Source organism: Sarcophilus harrisii, chromosome 2, assembly GCF_902635505.1.
Source record: "Sarcophilus harrisii chromosome 2, mSarHar1.11, whole genome shotgun sequence".
Taxonomy (NCBI): domain Eukaryota; kingdom Metazoa; phylum Chordata; class Mammalia; order Dasyuromorphia; family Dasyuridae; genus Sarcophilus; species Sarcophilus harrisii.
Window position 1 is genome coordinate 349,050,718 of NC_045427.1, and position 23,715 is coordinate 349,074,432.

A 23,715-nucleotide genomic window follows, 5' to 3' on the forward strand; every position below is an offset into this window, starting at 1 on the left:
TTTAAATTGTTTGGGTTCTGTTTATAGTATTAGGTTCCTAAGAAGTAAGGAGTTAAATCATCAGTTAGGAGATAGAAGGAAGATGGCATCTGATTGATTAGCCTTGAAATACTCTGTTCATTTAAAATGGCAAACAGGACACAGCACTTCTCAGCAGCCATGAACTAGAGATAAAATTCTATTTTATTCCTTTGGTCTTCTTATATTCTCCCACACTAATATAAAATAATTAATCATTGTGCAGCCTTGGCGGGAGGATACAAATCTTCCTGGGATAGGTTGGCTGCGTCCAGCTCTAAGAAAAGAGCCTGTGTGTTATTTGACAAATTGACTGCTGATGGTTTGTTCAGAGCCCTCGTTATTCATCTTGGTTTTCATCTTGGAATAACGAAGATTATTCTGCATGCTAGGCACACTCAAGCAGGTAACGACAAATCAAAAAAGAGCCTAGAATTTATTTTACCCCATTTGAATACAAATGCAATTGATACAAAATATTTTTTGTTTCAGGAGATGCTGCTACATTACCCCTTTTCATCAATTGGGCAGACCAACAAAGGGTAGAAATAAACAAACCTGTGGCTAAATTGTGCTGGATGGGATTACTTGCTCTCATTTCTTGGATGTAGTGCAAGTTCTTATCATTATGTAATACAAAGTAATACTTTCATCATAGGGAGCTAGAGGAAATAGTTTACTTTGAAGTAATAAAAGTCTGTATTTTTCATGAAGGCTGCTGTATTGGCCTTGTTCAAAACATAGTAGTGTGTTATCAAGTGACACAATGTCATTAGCAAAGAAAGTCCCCTGGGGGGTTTTTTGTTTGTTTGTTTGTTTGCTTAATAGACATAATAATGGACATTGAGTTGGGAAAATATGAATCAAACTTTACTTTTCACTATACAGCCACTGATAAATCATTTAGGGTTTTTGAACCTCTGTTGTATCATCTGTAAAATAGTCATAACAATTCTTATGATTCATTCTTGCCAGTCATTGTGAACCTAAATTGACAATGTCAGTAAAATATGTTATAACACTTCATGAACTAAATAATGTTCAGCTTTTATTCTCCCCCCATTCATTCTCTTGATGACAGAAATTACACTAGTAGTCACCTATTCCTTTGGCTTAATTCTCTTGAGAATTGTTTTTTACAATGCAAAAGCACCTGAGATGAAGTGATACATGAGATTTTCTGAAAGGATTAGTATTTCGGATGTGAAGACTTGCTGAGTTCTTTTCAGGGCTACTTACTATTGGTGTCCATCTTCACTAAACTCTCAACTATAGCTTCAACAAATTATAGCATATGCACAGTGACCCCACACATGCAAAATCATGTTGGCAGATAACCTAAACCAGGTTGAGAGTGACAAGCCTCAAACCTATTATCGAGTTAGAGAGATGCCTAATCCCAAGCATATGATGACTTTCCCCAAGGGAATGGGCAGATGAGAATAATTTATTCCAATGATCCTGAAAGCAGCTCATGACGTTGAAATTGACAACTTTGTGCAGTACTCCCTCATTTAAATACAATTCACAAGGAAATAAAGATCATGATATCATTGGTCATCTTTGAAAATGAAGGATAAATGCCACCTGAAATGAAGTAGGAAATCATAGTATTTGGAGAGCCTTAAATAAATTACATGATTGATGGCAAGAATTTCAGGAGAGATATAAGAAGTTGTATATACAATCCTGTTTTTCAATCCTATATTGTTTGTGGTTTTGATCATTATTTAGCTGTTCATTAAATTTAGAACAAGAAAATTACGTTTTAACAAAAATGACTTCCAGTTTAAAGGGTCTTCAGAGTTATATGATCAACAGATTGAACACTATTCATTCTTCAGGATTATTAAATTTCAATTACTCTCAATTAGTAATTATTTTTTAAAAAGTAGAACAATGGTAATTATCTCTGCCAGTATAACAATAAAAATTTTAATATCTAGATGCCCATCAATTGGGGAATGGCTAAGTTGGGGTATGTTAATATAATGGAGTATTATTGTTCAAAAAAATGAACAAACTGATTTTAGAAAAGTTTGGATGCTGAGCAAAACAAGCAGAACCAGAAATGCATTATACACAATAACAGTATGAATGTGTGGTGATCAACTATGAAAGACTTCTCAGTGGTTCATTAAATCAAAATTATCCTAATAGACGTTGGACAGAAAATGTCATCTGCATCCAGAAAAGGAAATGTGGAAATTAAATATATATTAACACATGCTATGTTCTCTTTTTTTTTTCTCTCCCATAGCTTTTGCCTTTTGCTCTGATTTTTCTCTCCCAACACGATTCATAAAGCAATGTGTATTGAAAATAAATTGGAAAAAAAGAATTCTAATAGCAAAGAATGCTAATCCCTAACTTTCACTCAATATTAACTCCTCCAACCACACCGAAATTCAGGTCAGGGATATAATCCAATTTACTGTCTTGTGTACTTTTTATACAATGAGCTGGTGCCATAGTTTTGTTGTTTGTTTCTTTGGTTTTTTTTTTATCATATATCCCGCCCTTTGCCTTAGCCCATTTTCTGCCAACAACCAGCAGATTTCTATTCTTCCTTTCTTCTAATGGCATAGGGAAAGACATAAAAATTTGGAATGCTTTGCCTGGGAAGCAGAAAATGTTGCTTCTCAGGCAAAAAATAAAAGCATACACATAATTGGAACAAGTTTTCATTTGTGGGGACAACTATGTCAGGAATGAATGAATGAATGAATGCTGGAATCAGTTTTGTTCCACAGTTGACTGAATCTCTGGGTGAAGCAGTTTTTAATTCTTCTTTTCTTGGAGCAAAGGGGGTAGAATAAGATTATGAGTAATAAAGGAATAGGAAGAAAATAGACTAAAAGGACCAGAAATATGAAGGTAACAAAATCCTTTTAAAAATTTATGTCACAAAGTAGAAAAGAAATGAAGATATTTAAACAGAATTATAGAGGGACACTCGAACATTTCAGAGTATAAAAATTTCCAAATTGATGTTGTAGAGAAGGAACAGGCAACTTGATGAAGTAAAGGATCCTAGGGATTCTTCAAAATAATCTCAGAATCACAACTGGATGTTACCCAACATTTCCAGAAAAAGGAAGAAGCTTTAATTTTTTTATATTTCCTCAAATTGTTCAATTTCTTCCCTGTAACACTCCAAAAATTTGTCGTTGAGAATATGATCTTATCAGATTTAATCCATCTTGTTTTAATTCTGTTCTTCCACCATCATTTTTATTTAATTTCCAAATAAATTACATTCTTGTTTATTTGTCTACATTTAGAATGAAAATCTCATAATTGTCCTTCAGTCATTTCATGGCTATTGTTATCCTTGTTGCTGTTGCTGTTGCCATTGCTTTTAACTAATAATAAAAATTTCAATTTTTTCCTTTAAGTTTCTGTTTTTACTTTCTTGGTTCCTGGGGGTTGCATGATTTTATTTTATTAGTTATATCTTCTACAATTCCTATATTGTTTTTGTTGTATTTTTATTGACTAGGGTTTTTGAAAATAAAATATCTGCTCACAAATTTATATTCTTTTTAGTAATCCTTCAAATACAAATTCATTTTGAAACATTCTTTTTTTAAGTCACTGGGTTTCTCACGAATGTTGCTTTTATTTCATCATGAGTTCATATACTTTTCTAGAAAAATTTTTATGTGTTTTGACTTTGATTGTCTTTCTCATTATAACATATAGGTTTTGTTACTTGTCACTGCAAATGATAAACTTAAGCATTCTGTGTCTTGGAGGTTGTATTATAAGCTTTTAAAATTAATTCTATCTGTGGTTTCTATTGATTTTGATTTTTGTATTCAGAAATTCTTGGTATGATTCTGTTATTTATTGCATTTTAGAGTACAAGTTTTTTCACTTGTCATTTTCTTTTAGAGTACCTTTAATCTATCTGTTGTCTTAACTTCTCTTTTAATTTCAGAACAATCTGTTTTGCTTCTATGCAACTGTGTTCTTTTAACATCATTAGCTTTGCTTTTCTTTTTCCAAATTGCTATCTGCTTCCATTTATTTGTATTCTTTAGCATTTTTTTTCCTTCCTTGAAATTTGTCATGGTAGATTGTAGATTATTTAGAGTATTTTTTGGTTTTTGCTAATTTTGCTTCCAAAATCTTTTTCTTTCTTGATCCATTCAGTATTAGATTATTATGGATTTTTATGCTTTGGGGAATCTGTAACAATCTCTTGCTCAAAAGGTACTGATTTATTTTGTTTTGCAATATGTATTCAGAGATGTTTGGGTTTGTTTAGATATTATGTCTATCTTCCCCTCAGTTTTATCTTCTTTGTTTATCTGTTTTTCTCATGATTTTAATGGATATTATTTTTTTTGAGAACTTTGATAATTTGATTCTTTTTTTCCTAATATTTTTCTCGTGTAATTTCTTATTCCCTCTGTTAAAAATAATACTCTTGACACTGAAAATCAAATATGAAGGAAAATTTATTAAAAAAGAATTTTAAGGAATCGTTTTAACATTTCTAGCCAGAAGCGGGCCCCACTCCTTTTCCAGAAAAGAGAGCACTGTGTACAGAAATGGGGGAACCTTTATGCTTGCTTATGTAACGCAGCTCCTCCCTTTATCTGGGGTACAGTCTTTCTGATATGCCCACTACATGTTTTCCTTTAATATGTATAAAACATGGCTCCCATTATACATCCCATGTTCAAAAATGGCAGAAAACTCCTTCTCTGAAGTGTATTCTTTAATATTTAGTTAGCCTATTAAGCAGGCACAGTAGTGATTTGGTCCAGTCAGATCACTGACCCCAACTAATTTAGGCTAGATGGGCTATTATCTTAAGTTTGTAGGTTTCTCAAAACCAGAAGACTTTCTGATTGACTGAATCCATCTGTGCCTTCCTAGCTCCCCAATTTCTTGTTTGCTCTAGGCTTTTATTGATTACTTGATTATTCTGTGAATCCTAATCTTCCTTAACCTCTCATATTCTGTAAACCTCTTAGTCAGTGGTACCCACTATCCCATACTACCTCAAAGCTTGTAACACTGTGGAAACCCAACTTTTCAGCATTTTTCACATTTCTCTTTTAATGGCAGATCCTTCAGAAAGCTGACTTCTCCATGCTGGGGAAATATTTATGTACTAGTTTCAGTTTCTGCCCAAAATATAATTTCATTTTTTAGTGATGTTAGTTGCTTGCTATGCCTGATGTTTTATTCTGACTTCTTAAAGAAAATTTTAAATGATACATGGAGGAAATTTCTGAAAAATCATTATATATTTAGCTTCTTCCAATTCTTATCTTCCAATATCTTATCTTAATTTTAGATCTCTTTTTTGTCATCCTTTTTCATGTTCTTCACATTAAAGTCACTGTCAACCAAGTTTTACACTTACTTGATTTGGCTTTGTCAAGCAAACATCTCTTAATTTCCCAATTGACTGCTTTTCTTTGAACCTTTGATTCACCATGCCCCTCTGTTAATTTTCTTCTCTCTACTTTTTTTAGATTCCTTTTTGGATATATTGTGTTCCCTCATTATAAATACCTGAAGTCAGGAATTATCTTTTGTTTCTTCAATATTTAGCACAGTGCCTGGCAAGTGAGTTGCCACTCACTTAAGTTTTATTCACTATGTCTGACCAGATGATCTCTTTGGGAACATTATAGAATTTCTTTATTTCTCTATTTGTTTTAGCATATATTGGTTTATACACTACAGATATATTCAATATAGCCTGCTTCCCTGTGATCCTTATGGCCAAATTCTTCAATATTTCTTCTTGTACTTTGGAACCCATTTCTTCATTTACCTTTTGGAGACTAATCGGGGAGCTTACCTTCCATTTACCTGCATCATCATTATGGCTTTTGTTTCATTTGTACTTAGGATGCTAACATGAAAAATATTTCATGTTAGTTAAATAAATAAATTACTATTTATTCAAATAATTCTCATAGAATAAGAATGACTGTGTTAATATTTATATACAATATAAAACATGGATTTTTATGCTCTTGGGAATCTATACTAATCTCTTACTCTACCAATATTGATTCATTTTGCTTTGCAGTATCTATTTAGAGATGTTTGGTCTTATTTGGATGTAATGTCCATAGCATTATCTGCTCTCTTTTCAATCATAATTCAATCGGCTCTGCATAAGCATAAGGGAATCATACTACAATAAGGACCGTTTTATATTTTTAATCTGTTTCATGATATATCCTGACTAAAAGATTCATTATTTATCAGACATTGCCTACTGGACTAGAGTGATACTCTAACAACACACAAGGGATATTACCAGGACTATGCTTGAAGCTTTTCCAATTGGAAAACCTTACCTGAGTTTATATTGTTCTGACAGTATTAGAAAAGTGAAAATGCTTTACATGCTCATTTAATCTTTTGATCAGCTATGTAGGATCATAACCTATTCACTCTCTTCTTGACAAGGAGAATCTCACTATAAGATAGATAGACAAAATGAAATAATAAATCTATCTTGTCATCTTAATGAATTGAAAATTCATTATGACTAAAGATTATTACATTAAAGTTCTGTCATTTATTTTCACCACATTATGGCACCAGTATCTATTTGAATAGAAGTGACATCTCTGCTGTATTCTTTTCCTTTTAAGACCACATTTGGACTAGTGTTTTCAATCCTCAGCATCACATTTGAGAAAGATATTGACAAACGGATAGACAAATAATTCAGTAGCATCCATTCCATGAGAGAAATGGTGGGAGCAAGAGCCAATTAAAACCAGGAAAAGAGAAGACTTATAAGAAACATGATTATTGTATTTGCATGACTGAAGGGATGTTATATACAATGGGAGTTAGATTCTCCACTTTCAATGGCAGAAATAAAAATAATAGGCAAAATTTCCGCAAAGCAAAATTTATTTCTGCTATTAGTATAGAATTCCTAACAATTAGAGCTTTTTAATTATTAAATTGTTTTCTTTGGGGGCTAATTGGTTCCCCTTAATGTTTTAATGGGGTGTTTCAAATGGGATCCTTATGCAGGGACTTTTTGAACTATATGATCTTCCTATATCTGAGCTCTCCTTTGGTCTCAGGGCCAAGTGGGACAAGTAAAAGCTGAAATGGGTTTTGCTTTCCTTATAGGTGCCACTAGTGGTATGTCGTATGTAGTTACTTCTCTGTTATAATCTATTTAGAAAGACTTAAGGGGATTTTGTACATGTAGGAGAGATATACAGACAGTAAGAAGTTTTGACAAATGCATGTGCTTATCTAATTTCAGGATTATATGGGAAGTTAGAATAATAATGATTATGATAAGAATAGTTCATACAACCCTTCATCTAACAACACTCCTGTGTGTTAAAACTGAGCAATTATTGCTGCTTATAAAATCAAATGAAATCTGATTGATTTGCAAACTAAGAGAATTTACTTGCCCATTTCTACATTGACAACCTGTGGCTTAGCCCAGAGAATACTCCAGCTCTACTTAACTATAGTCAAGTTTTCTTTCTGCGCCAGCATACTTCCTTCCTCCAAATCATAATCAAACAATTGTTTGGATCACTCATTGGATTTACTATCTAAGGAGCCTATACTCGTATGTGACTTTGGGAAAGTCATTTAGCTTTTCTAATTCTCAGTTCTCACCGTCTATAATGAGAAGGCTTTGGATTATGTGACCTTTCAGGTCACTCTTACCTGTAAATCTAGATTCCAGTGTATAGTATGAGCTTGAATACACTGAAATTTTCACTCATCAACCTGAAAGGTTTGTGGGTCCAGGGACTACTGGAAAATGTCATAATTATGTGTGGAAGAGGCAGCAATTTTAAAGTAACCAACACAAGGCACCTAAGCCTGCACTGGGGAGGATTCAGCAGCAAAGGAACAGATGTCTCTTAGGGAACACATTCACCTCTAGATGTTACATTACAAGTTAAATGCCCTTTAAACTACCTGATCTATGATAGTATTTCAAAAGCTAGGGATATTTGTGTTGATCCCATTGGGGGAGGCAATTGCTATTATCAATATTAGAATGAGAAAAATGGGAAAGGAAGGCCAATTAGGTTAAGGGAGTCAGTTTCCATTAAACATAAACTCCTTGAAAGACTATTTTTTTCTTTTTATGTCCCTGATACCTAAAGCAGTACCTTTCCCACAAGTAGTACTCAATAAATTTCTATTGAGTTGACTTTAAACAAATATAAACTCTATAAAACAAGCATTCCTGATAGATAAACCAATTCCATAAATTTTCAGAAAATATAATATTAAAATCTTAATCCTTCCTGTACTCCTTAAACATGTAAGATAAATGGGTTAGAAACCATAATTCGCATTAAGACTTTAAAAAATCATTTAGCTTTTTTTTTGGATTCCTAATATTGTTTTGGAAAATGAATTGATTTGAGGAAATTAATTATTTTTATTTTTCACATAAGTAGTTGTAATTTAATTTAAAAAGTACTTAGCATCATTAAATCAGTTGTTCTGAATATGATGCTTAAAATGATCTGGACAGGTTTTTTTTTGTTTTTTCTTTCAAGTTTGTACATAATTTAAAACAATACAAAATAATTCTTTGATTTATGATATGGCTTTTTTTGTAGGTGCACAAAAAATATTTCAGTCATTTGCAAAGAAAAAATAGTATTAAAATTTTTGTAAAAATTATAGGAATCCTAGTTTTCCCCTTTTAAAATGTGTTATGAGTATTTATTATGCACCTAGTAAATGTATGATACTTTGCTAACCACTGGGGATACAAATGAGACAGAAGACTTTCCCTACCTTCAATGAACCCATAATCTAATTGAGAAGATAATATGTCAATAAATATATACAAAGCAAACTAAAGTTTTAAAAGGAAATAACAAAAGGAAGGCATTAGATTTAAGAGTGATTATGGAGGGGTTTCAGTTTTAAAAAATTGATTTTCACTTGCAATTTAAAGAATGCATGGGATATCAGTAGTTGTAGCTGAGGAGGACATCATTCTTGTCATTGAGATAGCAACAGAAAATGCTGAGATCTCAAACAGAGTATATTTTTCACAGAAGAGTACATAGTGAGTAAGATTTAAGAATCTGGAAAATTAGGTAAGCTTTACATGATGAAGAGGCATTGAATGTCAAATTGTTTTGTATTTGATCCTCCAGATGATAAATGGACACTGAATTTTATAATTATAGATGTGACATTATCACACATGCAGGTATTTCTTCCAACTAGCTATCTCAATAATCTTTCCACACCACTACATTGTGTAATACTCTCTGATAAATATCTTCCCTTGAAAATCCATTTTAAAAGAGCCCTCATCTCAATATCAGTATATAATCATGAAAATACATTTGACTTTAATCTGCACGTCTCTGGCACTAATATTTATTTTCTCTGTGAGTCTATCAACTCTCCAAAATACTGATCACATGTTAACAAAGGGTTGATATCATAAGAAATTCTAATGTTTTGCCTTGTGGATTTAAAAATGTGTTCTCCAGGCACTTGTCTCTATGCAGGACATGAACCACCATAGCCCAGAGATTGTTTTTAAGTGAGAAAGATGAAAAGTTATCTAGAATCAATACTTCTCAAATTAGATTTCCCTTTTATGGGATTAAAAATGTTTTATTTGAGCCCTGGGAGGAATGTGCTATAAGGACAGAATGGAAATGATTACTGTATCTAATAACTTCAATGTGCTCACAGATTCTGTGAATCAAATGCAAAATAGTTTAAAAATAATTTCCAATCTGAACATCTTAGACTGCCCTCCTCTGCCTTCTTCACCTGTCAAAATCATTTCCATTTTTCACCCTTTATACCCCAGATTTTTACATCAATGAGTCCATTTTACTGACTAGATACTCCCTTCCCCCTCTAAATCCAACCAGAACATTTTGCTTATCCTCTGATTACACAAAGTTACAAATTTTGATCACATTTCTTATGCTTCTCATGGGACATAAGGCCAGGGATCATGTCTTACCCTCCGTAGCATACCCTTGCTTAATACTTAGTTCATAGCTTCATATGCTATGATATGGATATTATTATGTAGTCCTAACCATCTATTTTACAAATCAGAACTTTCAAACACAAGAAGGCCAAAAGACCTGGAAGACATATTTTTAAAATTTGGATAAATTATTCTGGTGCAATTCTCTCATAAAAACTTAACCACACAGTTGTAATAAGTAATGCTTCGGGCAATTATAATTTTAACACTTTCCAATAAAACCTAGCAATTGTTCTATACTTACCAATGTTATGATATTGCTAAGGTAGATAAATGCCTCTCCATGTCTATATATTCAGTTTTATTTAATTTGCATCTTCTGGAATGCCATGGACCAACATCCTTTGGTGAAATTTCCATAACAATGCTCTTAAATAACCAAAGATATACATGTCATTCCAATCTATTCCTCCTATTCTATCCTGTACTTTTTTGCTCAAGTGCAAAATTTCCTTGTCTTCAATCAAGTATTGATTAAAAACTGTAAATTTGTTCATACCTTGGGGGACCCTGAAATAGAGATACAGCCGTAGGCATGCTCTCAAAGAATTCACAATGTGATCAGGCAAATAACAAAAACATTTGATAGTAATAGAAGATGTAGAATCCTGATTAGGATATGTGACTCACAGTGGAATTACAATAAAACTCTTACATGATGGGGAGTTCCTTATAACCAAGTAAGACTTCACTGAGGAAGAGTGACTTTATTTGTTTCCAATAGAATTCTTTAAAATGATTCCTTCTAGAATAATGAAAAATGTTGAGGAAAAAGAGAAAAATTTTGAAGTTTGCATGTTTTCTCATAGGCATTCATCTATTTATACCATAGATTGTTATTTTTTAAAGATGCTGTAATATACATGAGCAGATTTAAATCAAGACTAAATAAATTCAGAATCTATTCCTTTCTCTCATCAAATGAACTTAGTACTTATTACTCAAAATAAACAAGTCTCTATATGTTTTCAACCTGTTTCCTTCTTTTTTCCCTAGATTATTCTTTAGATCAAATGAAAGGATTGCTTTAATTTAAATGATTTAAATCAAAGCTTCTTAAACTGTGGGTCACAAGCCATGTTACTGAATATGGGGGGGATCCCAAAATTGTAATTCATTATCAATAATTGTTTGACTTGTATACCTATTTTATATACTTATAGAACCCAGCATATAGTTAATATGCTCTGAGTGCATATTATTAAAATGTTTGAGCTTTTAAATATTTGTTAATATTTATCCCAAAGGCCTAAGTAATTATCAGAATTGGATATTGAAAGGAAGATAGTTGCAATATTATAAAAGTACAGAATGACCATCATGTTTATCCTTTCATTTTAGCCTAAATTATTTGCTCAAGATCACAGAAATAGCAAGCTTTAGAAGTAGAATTTGAAAATAATCCTCTCAGTTGAAAGCAATAATCATTTTCTTAAAACTTGAGAAGCAAACTCAAGCAAGATTTGCATCTTGGGAACAACTACATTTACAGTCTTCTTACATGTTATTCCCTGAATATTCCACCATCAAGACACAACATTCTGTCTCTTGGCTCCCAGTATTTCCTTTGGCTCTCCCACATGCTCTTCCTCCTCAGCTCAAACTACTGACCATCTTGGCTTACAATTAGTCTCACACAAAATACCAATTTCTAAATGAAGCCTTCCCCAACTGCTCTTAATTCCAGTGGTTTCCCTCTGTTAAGTGCTCTTTTGCTGATTATAGCTTGTTTGTCTAGTTATTTGCATCTTACTTGCCCCATTAAATTGTAAGCACTTTGAAAGCAGAGACTGACTTTTGCCTCTTTCATAACCAGCACTTAGCAGTATCTAGCACATGATAGGTAACAGATATACTTTTATTTAATGATTGATAATTTTTTCAATATTGGAAGATAAGAAATTTAAAATTAAGAAGAGTAATTTATAAAATGAGATTACTAGAGACAATGTTCTCACTTAGTTGCTTGGAAAACTAAATGAAATGATGTACATAAAGTCATTTGCAAAACATAACTACTGCATAGAAGTCATAATTGTTACCATGAACAGATTAGTTTGTGAACAAGGTCCTGGTCACACACAAAAAGTATACTGTGGTGTTGTTTTGGAGGAAGGATGGAGTGGAAGTGTCAGGGAGTACCCAATAGTGAAGACATGGGAAAGAATAGTTAAAGGGAGATATAAAAGGCAACAGAAAAATCCTTTTCAACTTCTCAGGTTAGGGCTTCATGATTATTTAAGAATGTTTGAAACTTCCAGAAGTTCAGAGTTCTGACCTCTTCTGGACAAGATGAATGGTGGCTGAAGCAATTTAAAGTTAACAAAATGTTTTCCTTTATGAAGGGCAAACTGAATGGTTGTCCTGACATATTGTTGTCTCATAATTCTTCATCCTGATTACAGCTAACCACACTCCAAACCATTATAGTATATGATTCTTATAGATGGCAATGAAAACTGTCTCCTGGCACATTTACATTAGATGAAACTCCCATTATTCATTAGTGTTTTACCATTCCTGCTTCACAGCTTCCAAAATTAATTAGATAAAAGTATATATTCAGAGTATATATTCACCATGCTCAGATAAAAATATATTTGAACAACTTCAAGTAAATATAAGGACCACTAAACAAACTAAATAATCCAGTTAATATAGTTAATAACTGGATTCAAAATTCATTTGTGATGGGACCTTGTCAATACTTAGATCACCTACCAAGGAAGAACCATTCCAAATGCGCCAGGAATCTGTTCCTGGATGAAGGCATTTTGTGTGCCTCTAACATGTGAGTATGAATATTCTTTTTTCTATGATCATGTAGTGGAAACAAGTTGTGTTTTTAAAGGTGCACTACTAAGGCAATTTATTTTCTTTTCTTTCTGGCACTGGTAAATGGTTGAAGGTCCTATTCACTCATAGAATCCATAAACTGAACACATTTCAGGGGAAAGGGTATCTTATCACATATCTGCCAAAAACTGAAAGCCCACAAAAATTATGATTTTTGGTTCAGTTTACTTGTAATTTACAATTCTATAATTAGGCAGTAGAATTCCCGAACTTGGGAACCAAAGACATGCTGATATTGGGTCAAGATTCCATGTTAGATGTTGCTGAAAGACTAGGAAGAAAGGACAGAGAAGTCAATCTGCTGGTATTCAAAACTGAGAAGTTTTTCAGTATGAACCTTGATGGGCTTATATTATCAATATCCTTGAGGTAAATTATGCATCTAATTACAGTGTCCTCCATAGTGACTGAGGTCATTTGAACTGGGGGTGATGATAATACCAATAGATAATGAATGATATTGGTATACTTAATGTTTGCTATACCTTTGAAGTAAATATTCTTTTGTAAAAAGTGTTATATTAACAGATTAAATTGAACGTGGATTCAGAGGTACTAATTCAGGGTCCTAAATTAGGGGAATGCTATTATCAGGAAAGAATTTTGCTTTGAAACCAGATATTCCAAAATGGCCATCAAGGTAGCAGAAAATTCTAAGGGAGTAATATAATATAATAGATCTGACTTTCAAGAAATATTCACTGTTACATAGGTTTAATTTCTACTTTCAGTCTTTCTCTACATTTTGTAATCCAAAACAATAAATATAAACATTTTTCATGACACCATATTTAACCGTTTCATTCACTGGATCACAGAATTTCAGAGCTGTAGATGAGCCTCAGAAAATACTGAGTAGAACTTATGCATGAATATCTTCTACATCTTCATCCTCTACTAAAGATTTCCAGTCATGCAACCAAAACAACGTTATGTAGAAATAGTTAGCATATCTTTCCTTACTCCAAATAGACGCTGCCTTGAAACTTACACCTCCTATTCCTATCTCAGACAATAAAGTGAAGCAGAACAAGTTTAACTCCACTATAATCTGCCAGATAAAACTTGTTCTGCATCATTTCATCTAATTCTATTCCATGTGTTCTATACTTGAGCCAAATTGGGCTCCTTTCCAAATTAGACTGCATCTCTAAAAGAAAATGTGATGGGGAATAAAGGATAGGCAATTTGGAATGGAAAAGGTAAGGTTCAATCACTACCATTGGTAATTTTGGTGAAATTGCTTTATCAAAATATGCCTCAATTTTTTAAATTATGCAAAGTAGGGATTGAAATAGAGAACTTTAGCTCTAGATTTGAGTTGCTTTGTTCTCTCAACATACCAATGTTCTTAAAATTCCACGCTTGGACTTTTAATTATAATTTATGATTTCTACCTCTTCTTTATGGTCAAAACTCATTCATTTTCAGGTTCAGTTAAAATACCACCTCCTTAATATGCCTTCTTTGATTACAGAATGTGTAGTGAACCATTCCAACTTCTCTCAAATTCCCATACTTCCATGCAGATACCAGATATTTACCTATTTTTATAATTAAATTATAAATTATTTTGTATCATTATTATTTTGTATTGCAGTTATTGTGTTGTCCATTTGTACATCAAATGTGCAGAAAAATATGGCATGGGGATACAATTACTGTGATTTAACGTGAAGCATGGACATAGGTGATCCCATAAAACAACTACTTTGCTGAAAGGCTTTGTCAGTGACTTATACAAGGAGCTAAAGGTATAATCACAAGATTGTTACCTAATTTGAATCTAAGAAAAGAGTAGAAAATTAAATATATTTATTTTGGCTAAGGAGAGAAAGAGAAAATAAACATTCAGTATGAAGATGAAGAAGACTGAAAAAAGTTAATAAGCATAATATTTCAGTTTTGAAGAGTGTCATAACAACTTTTATGGAGAGTGAATTAAGTAGAGTCCCCTGAAGTAGAAGATGCTATTTTTAAATAGCAAGGTTTCTGGACTTCCTAACCCTATTCATAATGTAGTGTAATGTGATGAGAGCATGTGTAGTTTGACTAAACAGATCTGAAGAATATGTAATATTTTCTATTTACATTCAATAGAAGATGTTTGGGGTTTCAATATGTATGTTACATCAGCTGAGAGTCTGAGAGCAAGCTGCTGAGGTGGAATAGATTATGAATGATTTGGGATGCAAAAGTTGGTAAAAGAGATAATTTCCAAGCTGGTGAACATCTTTGATACAGACCACTAGGAGATAATATGTAATTGCAATGAGGGAAAGTGGAGAACGTCCTTTCTCTCTCCTTACATAATGGCAATCATTTGCCAAAGGGACCATAGTCTCAATTAGGCTGGTTTATATTTCATAATCTCATGTTTTCTTCATTTTTCATAAACTTTGTGTTCACTGAGAGTTCTGCAGCTTTGGCAGAAATATTTTCCCTTTCAAGTACATACAAGTAGTGGGGGAAGAATATTCAAGCAACAGCTGATTCCACACAAAGAATCAATATTGTACAAAAACACTGGAAATATCAAGCATGGTTACTTGAAAAGACAATGCCAATGAAGAAGAGTATATAGAATAACTAATTAGAAGTCTTTCAAAGAATTGTTTTATGTTGCAAAAATATTAACCTCAGCATACGTAATTAATAGCAATTAGTTAAGATGTTGTATATGGTATGTATAATTGTTACTGAACACTAATATGTATCATTTTATTCATATATGTATCATTGCCTTATTCGTGGGAATAAATGATTAGGCCAGTTCATCTTGTACACTTTCTCTTTTTCTTTCTCTATATTTTTTTATATAAAAAAAAAACTTTAGTTTTTAGCCACACCAAAGTGGCTACTATAAGAACCTACTATCCCTCCCCTATTAATGGAACTTCCCCTGTTAATGGAGCATGTACTGAACCATAAAATCTTTTCACAGAACATAAATTACATATTGCCAGCTCTATGAGTTGGGAACACTTTTTGGTTTTAGGTTACATATAAGAATAATAAACATAGAATCCTTCATAAAATATATATAATATATATATATATAATGTCTTAAATTAGGGGTTTAAATATTAGCTTATCTTTCTACATGGTAACATACTGATTACTGTAACTTCCCAGAACAATGCTAAAGTTCTGAAATACATTGCAGGTTCCTTCAAAAAAGATTCAGTTTAAGTATGTACAGGAAAAAATAAGTGGAAAAAAGGACTGCTGTTCAAGGAGATATGAATGGACAAACCTTTGTACTGAAAGATCCTGGATGGGCACTGAAGATTGATGGAAAACACTGTTTAGAATTGAATATGAGGAAGAGAGTATATTATATTATATTTAGAAAAGTAGATTGTCTTTTTAAAAGAATTCTAACTTCTTCTTTGTACAAAAAAACCCATTTGTTCAACACAATATGATGTACATAAGTATAAATCATCAAACACCATAATCCCAGAAGAATCACAATTGAAGGTCACTTGAAAGAAAATGGAGAGCTCACAATGGATTGTGAACGGAGACATGTTGTACTAGATTACAAATGAAAAATTGCTTATAAGAAGCAGCATAAAAGCTATCAGGAATAACATATATATGTGTGTGTATTATATATACATATATATATAGGTATATTCATATATATTCATATGTATATCACAGAGAGTGATCATGGATAGCCTTGTGCTAGACTGGTATCCATCTCATGGGAGACATGTGATGGAACTCACTGTAGCATAATGTTTGAACCCATTCCAGGGAATAAATGGGAGAATGTGAATAAGAGTCACCAGGATGAGAACCCATATACATACAGTAATCTACAATGTTTCAGAGTTCATAGGATTAGAAGGTTTGGGTTGGAAAAATATTAGACATAATGAGGAAATAGAGTAAAAAAAAACCCTAATTTTTCTGTCATAATAGGATCTTCATATAGAGGATATCTACATATACTATCTTCCTTCATATCTCAGGCTACAAAATTTCAATAATTCTCTAAGATTTTTTTTTATATGTGGAACTTATTTACTTTTAGGTGTCAAGATGTCATGACTGAGGCCTTCCATGTAATGAAAGAATTCCCAATTTTTTCTAGGTAGCATCCCTTCATGCATTGACGCAAACCAGGTAAAAAGTCTTTTTGTGCCCAATTAAACTGGTCAGTGTTATCCCAATTGATTGGCAGTGACTCTGATAATAATGTAGCCACATGTCCATGAAACTGTATATGACTTCCTGTTTTAGTCTTCCCATGTTTAGAAAAGAGCCAAAGATTTTTTGTTTTGTTTTGTTTTGCTTTTTAATCAGGTGATAGTGCTGTTTGTAGTTCAGCCTAACCAAGTTCCAGAAATATAAAATTCCTGAAAGGGAATAGAGAGTTGGATATAATTTAGAATCTGCCAAAGCAAAGAGGGCAGAGGAAAGTTCAATGACTGTGCTTCTTGGTTACTACTTGCAAGGAATTGCTCTCAGTTAAAGACTTTTGTCTTCTCCTTGCCTTTGCTGTCCTCTTTATTGAGTCATCAAGGTTTTAATCAGCTAAAGTTCACAGAATGATTATCAGATGCCTAGTCTATGACATGTATGGGAGAATACAGAGATGAATAAATCATTATCCCTGCTTAAATTCTAGCATACCTCACCCCTTACTTCCTTTATGCTTCCAATACTTCATGCCTTCCTGCTGCCTACTTAACATGACGGAAAGTGAAATAATATGGCAATCTCTTTTTAATGTAAAAAATGTAATGAATTAGCTTCTATTTTTCTTCTTCAGAGAATTTAAACTTTCAAATAATTTCCTTATGTAGCATAATGCTTAATAGAAAAGGAATTAAGTTCTAATGCTAGAACTTTAAGGTGGATTCAAAAATATGATTTGCAGTGTCTTAAAAGAGAGCATTGTGGAGCAGGGAAAAACCAGTATTGAGTTTCAAAGAAAGCAGCCAGAAGATTATAGATTCAGAGAAAGAATTGACCTCAGATGTAATCTAATCCAATAGTCTCATTTTCAAAATTAGGAAACAAAAGACCAAAGGAGTTATGTGAATTAAACAGGCTCTCTCACAGCTATTATGTGTCTGAGATATGATTCAAACCTCTTTGTTCCTTTATCTACCATGTCTTCTCTTAACAATGGCCTACTTATGTGTGTTACTAAAACTCTGTTCCTCAGCTTAACTTATCCCTGAATGTGGGAGTTTTATTAGTTGATCTCAAACATTACAGCCCGTTTCAAATCTTAGGAACTCTTCACTTCCCACAAAGTCACAAGTTTTATACTCCTCTCATCCCATGTGAGCATGCTCTTGACAGATCATATGAGAAGTGTCACCTTCTTTGCAGACACCTGAAAGGAGAACCAAATGTTGGTCTACAAGGTAGGAGTAGGAGACTTTGATTTGAATTACATTTCAGTTGTTGATTTGCTATGAGTGTCTCACTAAACATACCTGCAACAGTGAAAGATTTACGTGACATAATCTTTAATTTCTCTTCAAGTTCTAACAGTCATTGAAAGATGCTAAAAATAATTATGCTAGTATATTTTTGTCAAAATTTTTATTTAACATTCTGTATTTGAGTTCTATATCTTCTCTCACATACTGACCTTTCCATCACGTATTGGAAAGGCAGGCAATATGGTCCCTGTTATATATGTGAAGTTTATGTAAAATATTTTTACTATTTGTTTACTATAAGTTAAAGGAAAAGTCTGAAAAAGAAAGAATATCCTGTCTACAAATAGGTCTCTGCACAAGGCTGTTTATCATTTCCTTTATTACTCAGAATCTCAAACTAAACAATTTCTCAGACCTAAAATTCCATTGTCATTATAATGATCTCAATCAGAACTCTCATCCTCAGACCCAGGTGATATCCCTACTAATATGCATTTACATTTTCAACTACTTACACTTGCCATTATGATATGGAATGCTTTACTTCTGACTCACAGTATTGGGAGCCCTGTGCACCTAGTTTTCTCCTTAGGCAGCCTATACTTCAACTTTCCCCACAGATGAGTACTTTAACTCATACCTCTGATAAGTAGTAGTTTCAGATATGATTGTCATTATGAATACAGAATTATTAACTTCTTATTCTGTGATCCTCTCTCTGTGTCTGTTGTTTTAATTATAAAATCCTTCTGAACATTACTTTGACTACAGGGGTATTGCGAATGTTTCTTATCTCACAAAAAGTGAAGTAATTGTGAGACTATTATTTGGCCACTAATAGGTTTAAATATTTTCCTTGAAGCTTTCCAATTATATATTTCAATTATTTCATGAATGTTGGATGAAACTTAAATGAGTAAAAAACATGCAAGTTGGCATATCTGTAGAATATGGAGGCTGAGCAATTGTATTTTTATCTCAATATTAGAAATGAATGAAAACACTATTTGTCATTTCTATTTCCTGTGACATGCCATATAATTTTTCACCCCGACCTTGAGTTTATTTGCCATATTCATAAGGTAAATGGTGTGATGCTTGAGTGTTCAGCTTAGAATCAGCAAAACCTCTGTTCAAATTTGGTCACTTATTAACCATATGACCCAAAGTAATTCACTTAACTTCTGCCTGACTCAATTCTTCCACTGTGAAATGGGAATAATAATGACACTTAACTTAATGGTTATGAAGATCAAAGAAGATAATATTCATAAAACATATAGCTCATTGCCTGTCACTTAGTAGGTTCTTAATAAGTACTTATTCTTATGTCCTTTGAAAAGTAGGAGAAGGAATAGAAGAAGAGGAAGAAGAAGAAGAAGAAGAAGAAGAAGAAGAAGAAGAAGAAGAAGAAGAAGAAGAAGAAGGAGAAGGAGAAGGAGAAGGAGAAGGAGAAGGAGAAGGAGAAGGAGAAGGAGAAGGAGAAGGAGAAGGAGAAGGAGAAGGAGGAGAAGGAGAAGGAGAAGGAGAAGGAGAAGGAGAAGGAGAAGGAGAAGGAGAAGGAGAAGGAGAAGGAGAAGGAGAAGGAGAAGGAGAAGGAGAAGGAGAAGGAGAAGGAGAAGAAGAAGAAGAAGAAGAAGAAGAAGAAGAAGAAGAAGAAGAAGAACTAGTGTTTGTATAGTGCTTTAAAGTCCAATAACCATTATTCAAAATATTATCTCCTTTGAGCCTTACAACAACCTTGTGCTATAGGTGCTATTATTACCCTCATTTTGCAGAATAGACAAATTAGTGTTAAGTGACTTGCATTGTTTCCACAGCCCATTTGTGTATGAGGCCAGATTTTAGCTTAAATCTCTCCAATTCTAGGCACACTCATCACTAAAATCCACCAACTTCTCTAAGCCTCAACCTCATCATTTGTAAAATGAGAGTATTTTATTAGGTCACTTCTATGGTCCCCTCATGCTTTTAATCTATTGTTCTTTAATATATAAAATATGGATAACAATATTCATATAATCCAACCCCTTGGACTTATATATAAGAATTCTCTTTATAAAGTCTAAAAGATTCAAATTGTGAATAGTAAATGGGATTTATCATTTCCAAGCTGTGACAAGCTGTAAAGTAGATATTATAAGGCAAGAATCATTTGAATGCAAAAGGAGGTAGTGTAAGTATACTGTATTTGAACTCAGGAAGATATTTCCTGACTCAAATGAGGTACTCTATGCACTATGGCAGCACTTAGTACTCCAATCTTTTGTTGTTGTTTACATAGGCTTAAATATTTTCCTTGATGTTTTCCAATTATATATTTCAGTTATATCATGAATGCTAAATGAAACATGTTTGAGTAAAAAAAATGCAATTTGGCATATCTATAGATATGGGGATTGAGCTATTATATTTTTATTTGAATATTTCAAATGAATGGCAATAATATTAGTCATTTCCATTTCCTCTGAAATGTCATACAATTTTTCACCCTTGAAATTCATGGTCCTTCACCATCTCCATAAAGTAATAATACATGTGGTTATTTACTTCTTCTATTCAATAATCCTTTTCCCCATTTTTTAATGTAAAATCATTGTGCATCATTTAATGTTTCATTCTTGTTTCATTGATTGTCTTTGTATTCCTGTTATCTGATACATACATAGATGTTAATAAGTAAATGCTTGTTGATCAATTCATTTTTACTTATTGAAATTGATAAAAATTCTTCTTCCATGAGAAATTCCTTCTAATACTTGAAGGCATTTATCATATTCTCCCTCACCTCAATTTTTTATTCTCCAACTCACTTTCTGAATTCCTTCAATATATCCAAATACTGCAGGTCAACCCCCTTCACAAGTCAGTCTTCTTTGTGCAGCTCCAACTTCTTGATGTCAATTTTTTTAAAATGCAGTTTCTCAAACTAAACACAGAAGTCCAGATATGCTATGATCATATCAAATAGTTGGCCATGTTCAAAACATACACACAGACATACACACATCAAATATACTACATACACACAGAAAAAAAAGAAAGTTAAAAAAATCTTTATTCAAAATTTTGCAGTTTTCATACTAAAGGTGCACTTTTCATTGGGGGTTCTTTGGAATTGTTTTTTTTTTATCATTTTTATGGTTGTTTTGACAGATCAGAGAAGTTAAGCCTTTCATAGTTAATTATTCAGATAATATTGCTTTAATGGTGTATAATGGTCTCTTGGTTTGGCTTATTTCACTTCATAAAAGATTTCACAGATATTTTTCTGAAACCATACTGCTTATTGATTGTTATAAATTAATACTAATCCATCATAATCATTCATTATTATTGTTCAAATATCCCCCAATTTATAATCATCCCCTCAATTTGAAATTATTTGCTACCAAAAAAAAGAATATTGTAAATATTATTATACAAATAGATCCTTTTTTTTTTTCTTTGATCTTTATGATACAGACCTAGTAGTGCTATTCAAAGTTTCATAGCTCTTTGGATGTAGTTCAAAATTGTTTTTGAAAATGTTTGGACTAGTTCACAATTCTAACAACAGTACATTAGTGTCCTCATTTTCCCACATCCCATCCTGCTTTTGTCATTTCTCTTTTCTCTCTTGTTACCCAATCTGATAGTTATGAGATAGTATCTTAGAGCTCTAATCTGCATTACTCTAATAGTTGTGATTTAAAGCATTTTATCATATGACGATAGATATCTTTGGTTTCTGCTTTGGAAAAGTGCCTGTTCACATCCTTTGAGCATTTATCAATTAATAAATGGCTTATTTTTGTGAATTTGATTCAATTCCCTATATATAGTTGAGAAATAGTCTTTATCAGAGAATCTTGGTATAAAATTTTTCCCATTTTCCTGCTTTTCTTCTTATCTTATTTTCATTCATTTTTCTTTGTGTAAAAACTTATTAATTTAATATAATCAAAATTACCCATTTTACTTCCCAATAGCCTATCTTTTGAGTAGCCATAAATTCTTCCCTGTATTCCATAGATCTGGCAGGTACATTTTTCCATGCTCCCCTAATTTACTGAAGATATCATCCTTTATATCTAAATCATTTATCCATTTTGTATTATCTTGATATATCTTGATAACATCTTATAACTTTAAGATGTTCATTTAGGCCTATTTTCTGCAAAATTGCTTGCTTTTTTCCCAACATTTTTGGGGAGATGGTGAATTCTCCCTTCCAGAGCTCCAATCTTTGGATGTGTCAAATACTAGATTACTGTGGTTATTTACTACTGTGTTTTGTGTTCCTAATCTATTCTATTGATCCACTATTTTTTTTCTTAGCCAGTGCCAGGTTATTTTAATGATTTCCATTTGGCAATATAATTCAAAATCTGGTATTGCTGGCCCAACTTTCTTCACATTTTAAAAATGTCATTGATATTCTGGACCTTTTGCTCTTCTAGATAAATTTTGTTATTATTTTTATAGCTCTATAAAACAAATCTTTGGTATTTTAGTTAATAGGGCACTGAACAAGTAAATTAACTTGGATGGAATTGTCATTTTTACTATGCTTATGAGCAATTAATGTTTCTCCAGTTGTTTAGATCTTTATATTAAAAATGTCTTGTAGTTATATTCATACAGTCCTTGGATTTGTCTTGGCAGGTAGCTTTCCAAGTTATTGTCTGCAATTATCTTAAATGGAATTTCTATTACTGCTAGTTTGATTAGTAGAATATATAAATGCTGGTGATTTATTTGTCTTTATTTTCTATTCTGCAATTTAATAAAGTTGTTGTTTCAATGTTTTAAAATTTTAATTCTCTAGGGTTTTTTAATTATTACATCATATCATCTGCAAAGAATGATAGTTTTGCTTTCTCTTTGCCTAATTTTATTCCCTCAATTTTTTCTTTTTGTCTTATTGGTATAGTTTGCATTTCTAGCACAATATTCAATCATATTGGTTATAATATACATCCTTGCTTCATCCCTGACCTTATTGGGAAGGCTTTATCACCTGTTTCTCAATGGTACAGATAATCCTTGCCCTTCTATTTAGATACTACTTATCAATTTAAGAAAGACTCCAATAATCCCTCTTTTTTAATATATTATTTATGTTAATATATTTTGGTATGATATGATAATATGACCTTGCTTTTTACTGATGGTCTCTAATGCTCATAAAAATTTAATACTTCTAGTATTAATCATATACTGTATGATTTTGTGATATTTTTGCTGTAATCTTTTTATTTAAATTTTTTGAAGTCAAAATTAAAAAAAGAAATAATTTTACTATTGTTTTGTTTCTCTGTCTTTGCTCTCAATGGGTTAGGTATCAAAACCCCATTTGTGTCATCAACAGAATATTGTAGGATTCCTTTATCTTTAAAAAATATATATTTCATATATAGTATTGGAATT

At 32.3% G+C, this 23,715-nt stretch overlaps 1 protein-coding gene across 2 annotated transcripts in view; it reads left to right on the top strand.

Annotated features, from left to right (window-relative positions):
• The window catches only part of FSTL4 (follistatin like 4), a 790,888-nt gene that overhangs the window by 549,751 nt on the left and 217,422 nt on the right, over window positions 1–23,715 (top strand). The gene's annotated exons all lie outside the window — the stretch shown is intronic.